This window comes from Danaus plexippus, chromosome 6, assembly GCF_018135715.1.
Source record: "Danaus plexippus chromosome 6, MEX_DaPlex, whole genome shotgun sequence".
NCBI lineage: Eukaryota > Metazoa > Arthropoda > Insecta > Lepidoptera > Nymphalidae > Danaus > Danaus plexippus.
Genome location: NC_083540.1, coordinates 2,267,191 through 2,282,981, shown reverse-complemented (window position 1 = coordinate 2,282,981; position 15,791 = coordinate 2,267,191). Strand labels below are relative to the sequence as shown.

Sequence of the window (15,791 nt, the reverse complement as noted above, 5' to 3'; positions counted from 1 at the left end):
GGCGGGCAGTACAGTAACAAGCTAAATTTAGATGGATTTATTAGAAAAAAAAAACATATAGTTCATTCAGTTTTAGTAAAACAATGGTTTATTTACACTTTACTAAAATTTAAGGTTTAAAACAATAGATATAAAGTTCTCGCTTAAAATTCTATAATTATAGATTTTTTTTGGAATAATAAAAATGAACATAAATTTAGGGAACCAATAACGATGTACAAAAAATATAAATTAATTGAAATAAATCAAGGGATTGTCTTTATTCTCTAGTTTTCTTGTTAATTGTACTTTGGGCGCCGTGTACCGGACGACTCCCCGCCCACACACTCCTGCGCATTACTAATGTGGCTCTTATGCTCGTTTCAATCTTTCATACGTTTATTATATTATTCTATATCTTTTTATAACTGAGTCATTAATATGAAAGAACAAATCTAGAAAATCAATTACATTTATATATATATAATAGATGAATTATAACAGAATGTTTAAAATAATTTAAATCGATCGTACTAGTCTAAATAAAAATATACGGTGATTTTATGTCGACACCATTGACTATGTTTCTCAGTTTATTTATTTCCCCCCTCCTCAATCAATGCCGTCTGTCCGTCAATATCATCTCCTGTAACATAAATATGAAAACGATGGAAAATAATCTGGATGAAATCAAAAGTTTCCATTAGTTTTATAAGTATGAAATTTAATATAACCGTAGTAAATTATTATTTGTTGCCACAAAATACCGCTATGTTTCAAAGCAAAGTCTTCATTTCTACCTTTGCCAGTAGTAAGAAAAAATATTTCAACCTAATTCAATTGTCAAGAAGTGCTCTAGGAAGATAGCTGTGGTATATGGGTCGAGACGTTGGCGAACTGCCAGTGTTAGTCACTGTAGCCAACCAGTGACGTTGGTTAAAGGTTACGTTTGGTACCGGGAAATTTTTAATGGACCCAGATGATGGACATTCATCACCCATCATCATAAGCTTATGACGTAACACGTTGCTGGTTCACCTCTTAATTTTTATAAACAACATAATATACATATAATATACACACAGGCGCAGAGAAGGTTGCTTCAGTATAAAATAAAGTTAAAAGTAACAATATTTAAATATAAATTTTCTTTGACAAAAACTTCAACTTTTACAATCCAATTACAAACTGCAGTATAAAGTTTTTTGAAATTAATTTCGATAGTTTTAAGATATTACCTTAAAAAAATTTAATAAATTAAGGTTAGAGATATATGCACCGCGTCTGTTGTTTGTCAGTCGCCTCATTGAAATGTTTCGCCGAATAATTTGGTAAATATTTAACACGTGCTGGTGGAAGTCTTTTAGGCCTGATATGAATGAACTAAAATTTTATGGATGATTCAACGGGCAAATGAACAAAGGATAAACGCCTTTGGGCATTCACGTGAACGTAAATCCACAGATTTGGTGTGATAATACAGGTTTCAATACGTAAGCTATTAACTCGTCCCTTAAATAAAGTGACACACAGATAACAATGAGTAATTTAATATAATATTTTTTAATTGAACACGCTTCTCAATATATAAAAAAAAAATATTTAAAAAAAGTATTTATATAACCAGTAATCTTCTAAGAAATAGTAAAAATTTATATTATTTCTTAAATGCTGTTCATTCCTTTAAAATTAGGTTTATTCATTATTTCAATTCAGTAATAGAAGGTACTTGTTCCGATTATGAAAAATGGGTTCAAAATTAGGTATATAATTAAATTTATCGTAACATTTCAAAGCATTTATAATTACTTATTTTATATCATGTAGCAAATGATCATGTTGACGTAAATCTTCTGTTATTTTAAATTGCAAATATAATGTTAAACAGATATTTGTTGGGTTCTATCACTGTGGTCATAAAAAAAAGTATAATCTCATACAAATAAATAACAAAAAATATATTAAGCATAGTTTTGAACATATATAAAAATTTCTTATAATCAAGATCAATATGTTGTATAGTTTTTATATATTTGAGAAAAATTCCTTATTGTGTACTTGCGTTTTTATTCATAGCATAATTGTGTGACATTTTAATAACATTACTTGTGTCAGTCATAATAATGTTTGCGTCATATTAACCTCAAATATAATGTAGCCATTTCCTTTTTCTCTATATCTTATATTATTTGTATTAATAGTATTGAAACCATTATTTAATATAAACCAGGACAAATTATACGTACGTGGGGTTACTGTGTTAAATTTTCTTGTTCTTGTTCTTATAACTGGATATTTAGATTTTTTTAATAAACAAACGAATTGTTTCAAAAATTACAAAAGATAGTAGCACTTCTACACTCATTATTTCACTGATTATCTTTATTTTATTAATAGAAGTGTATAACTCATAGGTTTTGATTGGTAATAGTCTCACTATTTCGTTATCTCATGGCTACTTTTTACGCATGAACGCCCACAGCGGGTTTTTGGCAGAGGAAATCTAAATATTATTGCTGAAACAGTCATCCCTGTCTGATTATTATCTTTAATGCCATTCTCAATACATCTCTTGAAAAAATAATTTATTTTGTTAAAAAATTTATATAATCTCATCTAAGACTAAAAAAAACATTACGATAATAAAAAAAATAATAGTTAAATATTTTTAATTCTATTAAATTTCGACTTTTTAATATATTGACATAGGAAAATAAAATTCCGGAACTTAAAACATTAATTATCACAAAATAAAACATAAATGGTAACTGTCGTAAACAACTGTTCACTATAAATATATTGCATAGCAAAATTGAACTTTCGCAATATATAACACATAATTTAAAACTGTTTTTAAAAACCTCAAGATGCTTTTATTTTATTTTCCATATCATTAAAACTTGCCGAAGAAATGTTCCGTGTTCGGTGATAAATATTACAAGCATTTTATAAAATTAAAATCAAGGAAACTATTTTTATTGACGCAAAACAGTTGAAAAAGTAAATCAGCGGTATTAATTTGTGAGATTTTATGAAAAATAACCATATTTAAAATAAACAAATTAAAATTTTTAGACTCGGGAAGAAAATATTATGGAAGTGGATTTCTTTTACCATAGTAACTTTTAAAGTATAGAATTTGTTTATTGTTGGTTGTGTTTCTGAGAAATGTGTGTTTTATCGTCACCGCTGTCCGGCATCTCGACATTTGGCTAGACGTGATTTCGAGGTCATCGTCTCTTACAAGGTACAGTCGGGTAAATAAATTTTAACAGAGAATTCCATATAAATTATATATATATATATATTATACTCTCATTTCTATATTAGGTACCATAGTACCATAGTACCTACTATAGACATGATAGTGATTTATTCCTTCCAAGAAAAATTTAATAGTGAGTTTGAATAACGATCATATCCACACATTTTTTCCCCTGCCACAAGAGAAAGAGTCAAGTCTAATAAATCTTGACTTAATGAAAGATTTCATAAATGCAGGCTGTAACATTCACATAATAAAAGTAACGCAATAACAACAAAGGAGCTGATGATGTAAAGAAATGAAAAAATGTGACAGAAATAAATTGAACGCTTTGTCTAATTTGACATCTATCACGCGATTGGTGACATAATATTAATTACAGTCATGAACTTTCATATCATTAGCTTGCCAGTAGAAATAATTTGAATAAAATAAATAACACCTCCTTAGCGAACAAAACAGAATATCAATAAGATACAAAACTATAGCCAATCCAGTGACTATTCCAGTTATTATGTTAATTAGAAAATAGTACAGGTATATCATAAATAAATATATAAATAAAAATACTTATTTAGTTAGACATACTTTTCCACGAAAACTCTAGATAAAATTGTGTTCCAAAAAAAATATCTGTGAAAAATAGAATTCATTTTATTTTCAACTAAAATTTAAAAGTTATATATCCCCGATTGTACATTTTGACCACTACAGCTTCCAGTTGGCAAGGAGCCAACTTGTAAGTATCGAAGACTTATCTCGATGTAATGAATTTTGTTATTTCATTATTTGGCATTTGAAAAGCAGGTCTGCATCATGAGTATTGTTTTATACTGTCTGGTTAATACAGTGTTAATACGAGAGATTATATTAAAAGATGATTCAAAAAGCCTCTAAAGATAAATTTCAGTGAATTATATGTAATATCAAATGCTAACGAGAGGAATGTTTATAAATTTATTAAATTTAAATATTAAAAACATAACTCGTTCAAAGTTCTGTAATCTTACGAATAGAAATGCAATAAAAAAATCGTTGTTAGCTAACTTTAAAAAGGAAACAAATTGTCTGAGTGTAACCGTATTTATCTTCGAAAGCATTGTCCCAATACGCCTGCCTGTTGCGCCTTGGCTTCGGTCCAGGCACTTCACGCGGTTTTTCACAACAACATCGTGTTAGCTTGAGTTCTATAAAACTTTAATAGACCTCTATAATACGTTCAGGTTATATGAGAAAACTTTTAACGATTTCGATGTTTTACCAGCTTTATATGTTTCAGTAGTTTTGTGTATATTTAATCTACCATGTTCAATGCTAATAGACATTACGTAAATAAAAAATGTCATTGTGCACTCGAAATGGTTTTAAATGCATAACAAAAAATATATCATGCACATGAATTTAAGATATCCTTAGATTCTTTCAAGTCTAAGTGTGATTTGTCCAAAATAATGGTACTGGTTTAGATTTAAAACTCAAATATATTGCTGAGATTATATGTTGCGGGACATTCTATTTAAAAGAATATAATAAAAATATAACTTCATATTAAAATATGTTCGTTTCTTGTACGTAAAGTGATTTTAAAGTTTCGAATTTGCCGCAAAATTATATGATTGCCATAGGCAACTTTTTTTTTGTATCAATTTAATAATTTGTGTTAACAAAGGAGGGAAAACCAAATGCGATATATTATATTAATTATAAAAGTTTATCTTGGATGTTATAAATACATAGCTGGCTAACATCAAATTGTGTTACAAAGTATATGGAAATCACATGCCGTAAACATTGGTTATGTAACACCGTCATTCACTATCCAGAGTTTCCACGCCATTTATTAAATCAACATTTTTTCTCACTAAAACTTTTAACATTTTCGCGGTCTTAGAATGACAGTGATTTGACATGACATTTCATGAGAATTTGGTTCAAGCAATAGGAGATTAAATATCCATATAAAAAGGAAAAAAATATACTTTCCAAATCCTTACAAATTGAGTAATCATATAATTAAATAGGTTTTTTTTATTAATAAATTTATGGGCTTTATTTCCTTGGTTTATTTCTTTAGTTTATATATTATCCAAGGCTTAGAATTGTTTAAATAAACTTATTTGAAGTAATATATAACGTCAAAAATGTAATGCATACACAAGTGAAATCCAGAATTTAATAAGTTGAAGTTGTTATATCACTGACTTCAGATTAGATTATCTAGTAAGGAAAATATTTCATAGCAGCTCAATCTTAAAATAGTGAATTTATCTTTAGGCAATTTGATTTAAAATGATTTTAATCTTACTTGATAGTTGTAATTTTCTTTCAGTCGTAACAGGTTTTCTCTAAAACCGTGCAACATGCGCACGCGCATGACGCATATCAAAGATGCGCGACGGCCATTTTTTCCACTGTACGCTCTCGATTTGGCTGCGCGCCAGAGACGCCGGCTGGCATTGCGCCAATTCACTCACTCACCCCACGGCGCTTTCAGCTTTATGTAGAGATTTAACTGAATTGTAGTTTGGTAGAGCTAGTTAGGATAGCTGAAAAATGAAAAAAATGATACAATCATCTTATTTATTGTTTTCTATTTATATTTGATATTAATATTACTAAATCATGAGAAACTTCTTTTAACTCAATACTTTTTAAATTTAATTTAACGATCAAGTGACAGCTATGAATAAAAATGTTAAAAACCCTCCTTTAAACTTTCAGATTTAATTTATATAAAGCATTTTTATAGTGATTTATTTAATAGTAATTTAATAATACATTTGAATTCAAACAAGAAATTTGTTTCATTATGGACACTGGTAGTGTGTTGGCTAATAAAGTGAAAATGTATTGTGGTGGAATTGGTTTGTCAAAGCTACCTTTGACAAGCTTGCTCTCATGTTAACGTTGCTGAAGGTTTTGTAGTACATTATATAATAACTGAGCCAAAAGGAAAGTACTTGGAATATTGCGAATACTCAGTCAAACATTATTTTCATTTGGATATTAATAATTGTCTTTATATTATGAAATGAAATATTTTAATAAAACTATAATTTTCGACAGACTTAAACATCTCGTCCGAAGCAATCAAGGATGATGTGAAGCAACCAAAACGTTTAGTAAAATTTAAAATAACAAAATTAATAGCTTTGTAATCCGATAATCCGAAAATCATAGTTTTATACAAAAGTATTTAAATTCTAAATAAGTTTACCGGTCATCAAAGTTTAAAAACTAAGCTATTCTAATCAAGTCACGGAAAACTTGTTGCGAATGTGAATGTATACAGCGTAGTTTTGGTAAAAGTATCATTGGTTCGAGTATTTCTTTTATAAGTTTCATTCTTTATTTCCACCAGTAAATAACTTCCGAAATGTATGTCTTCGTGCTGTTAATATAAATATTACTTACTTAGAAAATTATGTTACGTAAGTTTTGACGGAAGACCCTTGGTAAACATCTGCGAAACATCCAATCATTAAGACGTTTCCCTTCCCTGAGGACATATTAATGACAGTTATAAACATTTAACACGTCGGAATATACCGGCAATACGAAACAAAATAAAGGAAGTGACATTTAATGAAGAGAATTTTTGAAAGACTATTAACTAAGTGAGTGAAAGCTGGTATGATGGAGTTAGAAAAAAACCAGACTGTTAAACTGAACAAAATAGTGCCCATTTTCCATTGGCAGTTAGACTATCGGAGCTAATGAAGGTAAAAATCAAAAAGACTTTAACAGAACCCCATGAAAAGGGATTTCTTAATTCTTTTTTTTTCGAAGAATATCTTTTTAACTGTTGCGTAATTCTTTTAACGGATTTAATGTTAAAATATATAATTAAACCAGAAGAATTTGTCTACATTGAAATGTCTTTATGCATCTTCTCATATGAACAATATAAAAAGTTATTTCTGCTGAGATTTATGTCATTCTATGTAGTATAGCAAAAATTTTAACATCAACCTTTATACAGATGTACATACATTGTAGCTTTAGGTATACTTTATTATAATAATACAAAAATTTTGCATGGGATAAGTCTATAAAACGTATTCTTGTTAGCACACTTTAAGGGCTAAAAAGATTAATATGTTCTTTAATTCTTTCAGTTCTGCAAGCCTACATTTCTTAATTTAATTTATATAAAAACACAACCTCTACTAATTTGATTATATTTTCCTGATCTTTATCTTCTTGTTACTCTCATTTAAAAAATTCTTTTATAATCCATTGTTTTGACTATATAACTCATAATACTTTTTTCGTTTCCAGCATATTTACTACTGTTGTTCCTGTTCATTTCTCAAAGTATTTTTTTTAGGTTCTTTGCTAGCTTCATCTTATTTATATGCCTTTGTAGTATATTTTACTTTTTCGTATATATTTCAATTAAATACCTCCCCGACGAAACAACCGCCAAATCGATTTATGTAAAGCGTTGTTTTATTTTTCAAATACTTGAAGTTGAGTCAGAGCGGCGTCAAATTGAAAAGCAGCTGCCAAAGGATCTCAGCTTACTTTGCGCACGGCGCACGTGTCGTCTAACACATTTCACTTTGGAAAACAACATAAATTACCAACTATATATAGGAATATGAACGTTATTATTATTGGAATAAGAAACATTTTATAGTGATGGTTTTTAATGTTCGTTCCAATGATTAAGACTACAATTGCGTACGTAAAAAATCGAAACTTGAACACGAAGTAAGGTTTTATTTGTTAATGATTTAATACTGGAAATACTGACCCTCGCTTTATTTGCATCGATTTAGACTTAAAACCTAAAGAATAATTCAACTTTACGTACACTAAATGGACCAAAAAAATATTTTTTAGCATTGTTTGGTACTAAAATAAATATGCAATCACTATTAAGAAGCAACCCTTGAACCAATCATAAAGTGACAAAATACAGCAGGTGGGTATAGCACTAAGGGAGGATTATATCTCCAGCATCTCGACGGGAGGCGAGGCTAAATTTAGATGAGCGCGCGCCGCGTGATCAGTGACCAGCTGTAACCGAATACAGGACAAATAGGTCGAGCGATGTTTAAAATTTTAAGAACAATAGCTTGGAATAAACTTATTTCAATTTTTTAGTCATAAATACTGGAATTTTAATAATCACTCTATAAACTTTTTTATTTTAAAAGCTGCAGGTTTTTGTTTATATACTTTTTGTATTTATTACCAATGCGGTGAGAAAGTTACAATATTAGAACGCTGAAACAAATGAATTCTTCAGCTTAATTATAAGATCATAGATGGTATATAACCGTTTGAGTGAAAAATTTAAGCATATATAATTATATTTTTAAAATCATATAATCGGGACACCCTACAGCTCGCCTATAAATCCTGAGCGTGCGGAAACTCAATGCGTAGCTCTTAAGCTGCATATTGAACTAGGATTCCTATTTACTCTATGGTTAGTTCCTTAAACAACGATATAAAAAGTATTCTTAATCGCTTTAACACAAAAATTCGAGTTTACCGATACAAAAAAGTTCACAAAAATGTATTATTACATTTTAGAGTTTGTTGGAGTGTTTGCATGTTTCTTGGATATTGGTTCTACAGGCAAAGCCTATGAAATACAAAGAAAAGAAAAACTTCTAAAAAAACTGTTTTGAATTTTAATGAAACTAGTATTATTCGGATATACTACGCGGATTTTATTATTTAAAAAACTACATAATCCCGACGTTTCGGTTACTTTGCAGCAACCGTGATCACGGGCAGACGAGATGTGAATTGACATTGTGTTTTTTAAATAATAAAATCCGCGTAGTATATCCGAATAATACTAGTTTCATTTAAATGAATAAAACTCGCGAAAATCTTAGATCTCATTACACTGTTTTGAATCTATATTGTTATGCAAGATTGAAAAAAAGCGTTCGGACAAATTATTGGCTATGTGTAATTATTATTGTTTCATATTATTTTTTTTTATAAAACGTGATTCACTGTTGACATGGAACAATTTGTCTGGTTAAACATAATCAAGTGACTAATGTGGAGGAAATCTCTTTTTTTTTTATTTTTTTGTCAACGAGACAGGATCACGTGTTAAAAGAAACACCGGACATAGCGGCGGTCTGATTCATTTCTTGACAAAATAATGAATTATTCTTTATAATAATTTAAAAGTTTATAATAATTTAAAAGTTTATAATAATAGTTTTTCACTAAAGTGAAGAAAAAAAAGTTTATACTGAAAGAAATTTTCTGAATAAATTTAAATTTATAAAAATAGCAATTGTCTTTTACTATTTCTGAATTTAATTGTTATTAATGAATAATCAGACAATAATATTAAAACTAGATGAAAAATGATTCCGTTTCCGAATATCAAAGTTCTTATAATTCAATTATTTTTTGAAAGTAAGCGTTACCATAAATCTATCTTATATAGAGTTGAATTGTAAAAACTTAATACTTGTGCTTCGTTTGAACGTGATCAAGATTTGCCTCGTCATATGAAACACGTTAAAAGGTTTGCAATCTCTTGTTATATAATTTTTGAGCTTTACAAATATCATACAGTACTGAAACTTGCTTGGTTAAATAACTATCTAGCTCAGGCCATGGCTTTTTTCATATAAAAAAAGAATATTGAAAAAGTATTTTAAAGAACGTGCCAAAGCAGGTCTACGGATATATAAACATTATTGTGATAACATTAAGATACCATTGAAAATGTGTTTTTTTTTATATGCCAGTCATCAAATCACAAACATAACACTCCAGTCCTTATACATTACCATTTCTTTCTTCTTTTAACTTAATCTACTTAAACTCTTACTTCTTATTACAATTTGCCAAAAAATATGCTGTCTTTAACATCTATGACTTCAAAAAACATCTTGTTAGTTAATTGTAACACTCCCTATAACTGGAACCATATAAGTCTTGTATTATACTATCCTTTGCTGTTAAATAATAATAATAATAATAACCTAACTAACCTAACTCCCCCTGTATCATACACTATCATACACGATGGTGTACTTTCTCTAAATTTTTTCTACATACCAATATAATATATATATATAGATGTACATATATATATATATATATATATATATATGTACATCTTTTTACGAACTCAACTTTGTAAAAAATCCCACATTTTTTACTACTGTACTGAGTACCGTTACCAATAGCTTAACATACATTTAAACAGTATTTCTCTTTTAAAATTATAAGGCCTAAATCGTTTCCTAGCAAAGATTATTTTGTAGTAAAATCATTTAAGAATATAAAGAGCTTTTGTTATTTTTTTATTATTTTGAAACGTATAATATGGTGGACTTGTAAGACAAATTAGTTTGTCTGGAGAATTTCCTCATTATGCAGGATTGTAAAAACTGATAATTTAACTAGAATAAGCATAATTAACTCAAAATTTTCACGATTTAATAAACTTCGTAAAAATCGTTTGTAAAAATGCTGATTTATGTGAGCTGTCTGATTTATGTGTGCGTTTTAAACAGTCGTCGTCGTAAGCGATCGGCACGTTCCTTTGTAACCTCAAAAGCTCAAAGCTTACAGTGAAATATTTTCTTCTGCATTCATTATAGTCTATAGAAAACGTTAATAGAATATCATTTCTCTCTAATCTGTAGAGGTAAAACTTCCTTACAACATGTATGATAGTCACGTCATACAAATAAATACTGGATTAATATATTTCTCATTGTTATCTTAACTAATAGCCTCCATTGCTATTTTTATACCTTTCCGATATCCTAATTCTTTATATTTTAAATATTTAAAGTATTTGTAACATATTATACACATGTTTTTTATTGTGACCTGTAATTAAAATTTTTAGATATAGAATAAGTAGTAAGAGATTACTTGCACTGCAGCTACAAGATGGGCTGAAATGTCACAAGTAATTTGTTAATTCTTGTTACTTATCATTTAATTAAACAAAAAATTATGTTACAAGAGTTTAATATTCGGATTAAATGTAGTAAACCTACTCACTCTTCCTTTGTGGAAATATAATATGTAAATAAAACTGCGACCGGTACTTTCAAAACATCCTGGTGGTATGTGCATGTTATTAAATCAAGCTACAGCGTAAATTGCTACACAAGACGTACCTATAGACTCGACGCAATAGGATTTTCATCACGGCAACGCGATAAACACAAACCAGCCAATTAATAATAATACATACGATCTATTTTCGCCTTTACTGCCTTGTGATACACTGCATTTTCATTTGTGTTTTTTGTGAACTAAAAATTTGTGTGCCGTTGTACAAGTACGTATGCATAAATCACACTCACACAGGCGAGTTTATGCGGCGGCAGCGGCCATCTTGGGTGCGCGTGGGCAGCCGCGACGGCACGTGCGATCTATTTTGGGCGGTATAGCGCTTTGCCCCCCGCCCTAAACACAGCCGAGATATTCGCTTCAATCTCACATAAGAATTTTCGAGCTACGCCGTATTAGGAATTCTGTTTTGTATATATGTTTTGATATATCAACAAAAATGTTGTATTTAAAATGTTTTACAATAATATCTTAAATAATCAAAATCATTGGAAGTATTGCTTTATTTCATCAAAATAATATATAACCTTCTCAAGAGAGAGTTATTCACGCTATAGAACTCCACAAAGCTGTATGTTTGTTTATTCTCGCCCAACCCGTGAACGCTGCCTCGTATTTCCTATTTTTATGATGTGCTTTAATGAGCCGTTTACTGTGACGAAAGATAAGACGCTGCATTTATAAACAACTTTTTTTTTTGTCTCGGAACAACTATAAAAAATTTTATATCCTCCATTTAGACAGAGCTATAATACGAGAAAAGCGTGACATTTAACGTTTTAGATATTTAAACAAATCACAATAAAAATAAATTCGTGATCTTTTTGTTAATGTTATATATAAACAATTCAATATGCTGATAAACAATATTACTCAACGGAATATAATTGCTTCCGAACACAATTTTTCTGACCCATATTGGCTGGACTTCATAAATGTTTTCTGTCGGGTAATATACACGGATGATTAATAACTGTACAATACCTTTGTATAACTTTGTTACTAGGGAAAGTAATATAATCAACATATAGAAATAAGCGCGATCTGTTATGATCGATACATAAAAAAATTACATAGGTTGTAATTAATAAGCCTATATATATTCATATATATATATATATATATATATATATATATATATTTTATAATAGGATTATAGAGAATTCCATTACTCTATAAAGCAGACGAATATTATCAGCAAAACGAAAAAAATACCTTAACTGGGAGATACTTCTACAATATCAATCCCTATCATAACAAAGAAAACGAAAATTAAATATTAAAATATCTTAACGTCATGCCGAAAAAAATATATATAAAAATAATCAAACGTAACATAAAATTAAGAAATAAAAGAAAGAAACAAAGAGAAAGCTAAACATATAATAACCAAATAAGATTATTGAATAGAAAGTTCCAGTAATACATCAACATTGTAATCTTTAGAATTTCAGTACAAAATCGTCTGATACTGTTGAAATCATTCGACAAAACAGTAATCCTTGCGACGAACACCTTTAGAAAAGCGTTTGCATTTAATCAATGGTTTCTAAACCTTATTCAAGAGTTTTTTTACGTATTAAGGAACTGTTTACATACGAGTGCATAGATATGTAGGAATATATAGAAACAATTCTTCTTACTTAACTGTTAATATCCTATTCAAGCCCTTTATAAGATACTCTCTACTCTACACGAATTTTTTTTTTTTGAAAATTTAAACAAATGTCTCAGTCCAAAACTTTGGATTTAAAAAATATTTGTGTGTGATGGTGATAAAATAGCATTTGTTTTGAAAAAGACATTGTTATGTACAATAAAAATATCTACAGAATTTTTTCTACTCTTTTGCCTATTGTATACTTTGAAAAAATTCCGATTTTGTTTGAATGATTATAAATTTCTTATTATTTATAATTATACTATAGGGCGTAAAATGACTAAGTATTTTTTTTCATATGAGTTACTATGTAGCGAAATTTAAAAAAAATTACATAAAATGACAACACGATAAATAATAATTTATAACAAGAATAACAAACGTGTATAAAATAAGAATAACATGTCATGTAATACCTTCGAGGTACAATATACAGTGAAATTGATAAAAGGAATCCGACAAACAAAGCCGACACTTACAAGATGTCTGACGGCACTCTTGCCTTAAATAATAGATAAATGTTACTGAAAACAGGAAGCTATTGCGTGTTTCACTTTTAATATACATCGTGAAAAAATATATTACAGCAATTTGCCGTTTTGTGACATCAGTCAGTTGGACGTAGTTACTGTTGATATACTGTACGAAATCTATAAAATTACAATTAATATCGTTTAAATCGATATAATGTTTTGATGTCAAAGAATTTTTTTTAGTAAAATAAGGAAATTTTGTTAAAAGAAGATCAATTTTTTCATGGATCTTTGTAACAATAATTGAAACGTACGGCGTACCGTGTCGTGACTGCACCAACTCAGAAGTACTTAAATTTCGGTTGAATGCATTCGTCCGATACTTATGATATTCAAGAAACAACTAAGTCTCTCTTAGTTTCAGAAGTGAGAGCTTATTTTTATTTGAGAGAAATCATATTTAAAATTCAGAAAAGTAACATTTCTAAGAAAGAAATATAATTCGATATTGTTGAAGTACCTATGGCTTTAAATATTTTCGTTAAGTGGTTATGAAACAATAAACTTTGTCAAACATCACAATTTAAATTTTCCCTTGCTGATTTAGTACACAAATTAATAAACTGACGATACAGTCGAATCGTGTTCAGATCACGAGTTTTGGCGTCTGTCCAAACTCATCGGAGACAGACATTATTTCTTACTATTTATGTTTCTCAAACAGAGAGACAGATATATGTCGTTGTTTTGTTACTTTTATTGTTACGTCATGAAACTTATTAAATAGCTTCTCGTGCGCAAAGTTATGAATTATATTACACGTTTTAAATACCTGAAGCTTTCTTATTTTTTTTATGTTAGTCGAAATACATTAATATTTGTAGTGGATTCTATGACGGTATATTGGCTGTTAGTGACTATTGAAACAGGATTAATTTGTTAGAAACCTGCTTTTGAAGAACCTAAACGTTATGTTATTGTTAAATTCAAACAATTATTTTGTTATATTTTATAAACATTACTTTAATAAACCTATTATAGAATATTTTTCTTGTCTATTTCTGGGTTGAAGTGCTTAAAAGCTAAAGCATTTTTCGCTTCATATTCAAATATTTAATTCTTTATTTCTAATGAACTCGGACGTTTTTGGAGAGTTTAAACACTAAACTTATTAATAAAAATAATTTTTTTACCGCATGTACTGCTTTCATGTAATATTTGCTTAAGAAAATTATCCTATAGGTGTTCTTAGGCATCACTGTTTTAAAATTCACTGGCTATTTAACGTAATTTTCCTTTCATTATGAAACAAGCGGCCCTTAAAAATCCTTTGAATTGCCGCTCCATCACATTTTACGGGGTTGAAACCGCACTCAGTAAAGCTTGAAATGTATCCGTCTAATTTTTTGCCAAAGATATATTAATTAATATGTGACAGACCTCTGTCCTTAGTGAAATGCCCTTGTTTACAACATCATAAGTTTTAAATAATATCTTATTTTAAAAAAGTATATAATATATTTCAATATCTTAGCAGCTATAAAAGTTAAGCATTTGTGAGAAATAATAAAAAAAAAGTAAATTAAAAGCTATGCTGCTTCTATTGAAGATTGCCACCATAGCATTTAGACCAGCAGAACATCTAACCCTGTACGTTGCGCTTGCAATATTAAAAGGCAGGTGCAGTCTTGCGTTGACAGCGAGTCTTCATAGCAATTACCTGGCAATATGGCTGTTGAATTCAAAAATGGTATGTCATAAGTTTGGCAGTTGGTAACGCGTTCGTCATAGTGGCTGGCGTGTGCCGTGAATGGACGCTGTGTCGTCATGAGCAGCAGCAGACGGCGTCTCGTTGAAACTCAGCACTAATTTTACCATCTGGCTCGTACGCACCACTAAGTTTAGCCGCCCCAAGATAGCCCCGGTCCACGACCCATCCCGCATAAACTTTTCACAATTAGACTATTATTTTTGGTAGCAAAGTCAGTCGGTCGATTATTAATAGAGGCTTTTCCGAGTTTATATTCGTTACGTGTGTTGTGGTGTTAACTTTTAGTGAATTTATACATAGACGCTTATAAATAGGATGTTCTGTAGTTGCGTCTGACGGACGGGGGAATACCTTCCTGAAATATCGTACTACGGCCGTTGGTTTGCGTGTTTTCGGACGTATTGGTTAACGATTATTTATACATCGATTGCTGAGATTTTAGCTAAAAGTGCACGAAATGCGCCATCCCAATATAATCACGCGCGGTGCTATCTTGAGTCTGGCGTGCTGCTGCATAGCGTTCTGTTACAGAGTTTTTGGTGAACCACTTGTGTGATG

At 29.6% G+C, this 15,791-nt stretch overlaps 1 long non-coding RNA gene across 2 annotated transcripts; it reads right to left on the bottom strand.

Annotated features, from left to right (window-relative positions):
* Positions 1-209: 209 nt before the first annotated feature.
* Positions 210-11,576, bottom strand: LOC116779159 (uncharacterized). Of its 2 annotated transcripts, none has more exons than XR_004354174.2 (3): positions 11,451-11,576; positions 5,550-5,790; positions 210-625 (listed from the first exon to the last, which is right to left on the bottom strand). It is a non-coding gene; the product is annotated as an uncharacterized LOC116779159 (long non-coding RNA). The 2 variants fall into 2 exon arrangements; XR_009753974.1 differs by lacking the exon at positions 11,451-11,576 and adding an exon at positions 11,255-11,423.
* Positions 11,577-15,791: the final 4,215 nt, after the last annotated feature.